The 4,126-nt window shown below is 41.6% G+C and overlaps 1 protein-coding gene across 1 annotated transcript in view; it reads left to right on the forward strand.

Moving 5' to 3' along the window:
- The window catches only part of LOC109462573 (deleted in malignant brain tumors 1 protein-like), a 30,608-nt gene that overhangs the window by 11,809 nt on the left and 14,673 nt on the right, over positions 1-4,126 (forward strand). The window lies entirely within an intron of this gene.

Genomic DNA, 4,126 nt, shown 5'->3' on the forward strand with positions numbered 1-4,126 from the left:
CAACGGGTAAAATACGAAAATAAACAAAGTAATTGGAGAGTAAATACTCGTCAAAATAAAATGTAATAAGTGATTTTGTTTACCTCAAATGTTATTCTTGCACTGCCTTTGCTCCACTTTGTGTACATTTGCTTCCAAATGAGATCAATTTCGGATTTCAAAAAGGGTTCACGTGAACCAAACAACTGATTTTAAGAGGCCCCGAAAATTAAAAATAAGGTTAGATTTTTGGATTTTTAGAAATAGTACAGTAAATTTAAACTTTCTGTCTCAGGATTTTTTATTTTTTAACTAAAACTCGACTTACAGTCAAAAGAAGAGCTAAAAACGCATTGTTTTAACTTTAGATACCGATAATTCATAATCGCGGCCATATTTAAAAAATCCCTAAGACAGAAATCTGCGGAAATCGTTCCTCTTCCAAACAAGCCCTCAATGAGGTAATTTGAGCGATTTTTGGGAATGGTTAAAATACCATGTTTGCACGCATGCTGTGCCACTTGGATATGGGGACCTGGATTTTATAACAGCGTCAACAAGAATTCTGACCTTCAAGGTCACCCACGATGACGGCAGTAGGTTCGTTACATGTTACATATCCACAATAAAATCACGGCATAGATGTAATGTTTTGAAAACGGTTCATATTTATGGAAAGGTGGATTTTTCCTGTTCCGTGGTTCCCAAGTAAAAAAGGGCTTGAAGTAGCCGGTTGTAGCGGCTTTACTGTAAATGACCGCGGGTAACCCCAGATCGAACGCCCGCTCTATTCGAATGACGTCATATCGAACAAGATTCGCGGGTTCGGGGGATTCGATCTCCATAGTAGCGGAGTGGGACTTTGGGCCCAAATCTGACCATCGTGAAAGCACAGTGACTTTTGTATTTTCTTCCACATCCTACATGCCGAATATACGTATACGGCAAATTACGTAGTGAATATATATCGGTGGTAACAATGAAGGATTAACTATTCTCTATGTAGTCTCTAAGTATGATTAAAACATTCTTACATGTATTTTACTATCTGAACACTGTATTGGTTTTCTCCCCTGAGAATGTATTTATCTATAGGATCTCACGCACTGAAATCAGTGGCACAAGCGGAAGAACAGCTATAGGCACTTATCATTGTAGAGTGTACAATCCATTGTAATATTGTGCTCATCTACAATCATGTTTGGACAAAATGGGCAGAACATTTGGTCATTTAATGTTTTTTAGTATCGACCCATTTCAATGTTTAATTAGTGACAACTAAATCTGCGGATATCCAGATTGTGTATACTTTAGAGGTATTGTTTTTGTCCATAATTTTCCTTTGATGCAGCATTAACAGAGAGGTTTTCGTTGTTACTAATAGAATCATACCATTTTTGTAGAAGACGGGATCGTAATTGGTTGATTATCGTATTCACTTGGTATGACCCGGGTTTTTCCAAAGCCAATATAGTTTAGAATGTCACTATAGTTTAGAATTTCAGCATCTATTATTATCGAATGATTCCTAATCCTCCGCGAACGCCATCATTTGATGTTTTTGTATTAACTCTTAGTAAACATCTTCGGAAATTCATGTCGATGGCATCGAATTCTGGGTTATGTTGAAATATGTATTGTGTATGAAGTGGAACGTAGATACAAACTAGAGTTCCACGATCTCATACCTTCGCCAAATGATGTTAGCCTTTATGACTAAGAAATAATAGATTAATCCCCCTGATTGTGCAAATAGGATCCTATATTGCATCAATTATATCTGCTATTCATACATTTGTATTCTATACCAGAAGACAGTCTTATCTTATCAATGCATGCCATTATAGCATGTCCTCATAAATTATGCAAATGAGGTCCTTATTTGAGTTAAGTTATGTTTAATTATGTTCACCTTCACATAACTTTCAAATATCCCAAGTATGAAATACCAGACATTACCAATATGTAATTATAACATTTTCTCATTAATTATGCAAATTAAGTCTTCATTTGCATAATCAATATCTGCCTGTATTTCTGACGTTCTGAATTACATATGTCACAAGCTAGAATAGTCCTATCATGGAATGCAGCTGATTTATAGAATTTCCTCGTTAATTATGCAAATTACATTAATATTTGCATAATTGTAATATTATTATGTCATGCATCACTTCAGCTACCTACATGCCAAAACTCACGACGATCCATCAATCGGTTCTTGAATTATCCGCCCTTAAACAGTTTTCAACTAACACCCCTGCAGTTCTAGAGCAAGCAGCTAGGGGGCCCAAACTCACGTCACTTCTTCCCTTTTACAAGAGCTACCTACCATCCAAATTTCGTCAGCCTAGCATGTCTAGATCACGAGATATCAAAACCGGAAGTTCAGCTGCAGTACCATAACAAGCCGTTAGGGGGCCCAAAATCTAATCAGTTCCACGTCTCATCAAGACCTACCCACCTACCAAATATCAAGACAATCCATCCAGGCGTTCTCGAGTTATCGTGCTCACACACACACACACACACACACACGAACGCCTCTAGAAAACATAACCTTCTTGGCGAAGGTAATAATGCAAATATACGCATAATTAAGGAAATCCATACCTTTACATTGTTTTGTTTCAGGCAGTACTGCAGGTCAATGCGTGGATCCTGGTGTGCCGACCAATGGGTACAGGGACAACAGTAACTTTAGATCAGGACAGACAGTCAGGTACACCTGTATGGACGGGTATCAGCTGTGGGGGACTGCTAATATAACCTGCCAGCCGAACGGGACTTGGAGTGGTGATACACCAATTTGTGGAGGTAATATCGTAAGTAAAGAGTAATAATTTTCACGTTAGGGTTAGAATTTCTGGTTTACTATATTTACACGTCCACCTGTGATCGTCATGTTCAAAGTGACATTTTTCATGTCTTAAGGCCCGGTCACACTGGCCGAACTTTGCTGGAGCGTTCCTTTAACGGTAGGGACGGGGTCCGAATTTCGACAACGCTCGTCACCGCGCCCAAAATGTGGGGAAAAAAATAAAAACACGGGCGTTGACTTAGCGGTGTACCGCTGAAGCCGACGTTGCTTTAGCGTTGGTTTAGCGGTAGCGAACATTGGTATAGCGGTGACGCAAGCGTTGGTATAGCGGCGTTCTGCGCATGCGGTTTAGCGGCATACCGCTTGTGACTACGGAGTTGAACGGATCGTTTTGTAGTAGTACAAGTTCTGTTCTGTGTGTGGGGGGACTTATAGCTTTAATAAACATCATTTTGTTAATCTATTCTTCACTACGTTATTTTATTAATAATGAAAATAAAACTTTGCAGATTGCAAAGTTCCCCTGTGACCCCAATAAAGTGATTGTCCGTGTGACCCTTCTTTGAACATTTTACGTGTGGCCCCAAAATAATTGCACACTAGTGCACCAATCATAGCAAGTCTCTCAGCATCCAGGGTGATACAGTTTTACTGTAACTTCGAGCAAATTCGATATAGATGAGGCCTGAACTCAACGGCAGCTCGATTCCAATGAGCACCTGGTCCATTCCTCACCGTACTTATAGCCAAATTCTGGTCCCGCTCCGACACCTCTATACCAACGCCAAACCAAAGTTCATTGCCGACATGGATCGCTGCTTCAACGCCTGACATCGTTCCAGCAACCCCGTGTCCGCTCGTAAAACGCTTGCAACCGCTCCAGCGAAGTTTGTGCAACGTTTGTGCAACGTTTAATCGCCGCCCGGGAAACGCTGGCGAAGCAGCGGTGGTCAAGCGTTCAAGATTTCTGCGTTGGCCTAGCGGACCCAAGCGTCCACGAACTTGCGTCTAGCGATGCCAAACTTTGACTGGGCGGGGGTGAACTTTGCCGGAGCGGAAAATTTCCCCCTCCTCACCGCTCGCAATATTTTGTGCAGCTCAAAACTTTCGGAGCGGTAGGAGGGCCCCTCCAGAAACGTCAGCGGTGGCCGGGTGTACACGGCGTTGCTTTAACGGGGGCCAACTTCTGTTTAGCGGTGGTGAGCGGTTTCGAGCGGTGATCAATTTTATTCACCGTTCAAGCAACGCTCCAGCAAAGTTCCGCCAGTGTGACCGGGCCTTTAAAACCCTACCTAGACCGGGCTTTTTTTGACATGGGGGGACCGG

This window comes from Branchiostoma belcheri, unplaced genomic scaffold, assembly GCF_001625305.1.
Source record: "Branchiostoma belcheri isolate BF01 breed outbred unplaced genomic scaffold, Haploidv18h27 scaffold119, whole genome shotgun sequence".
NCBI lineage: Eukaryota > Metazoa > Chordata > Leptocardii > Amphioxiformes > Branchiostomatidae > Branchiostoma > Branchiostoma belcheri.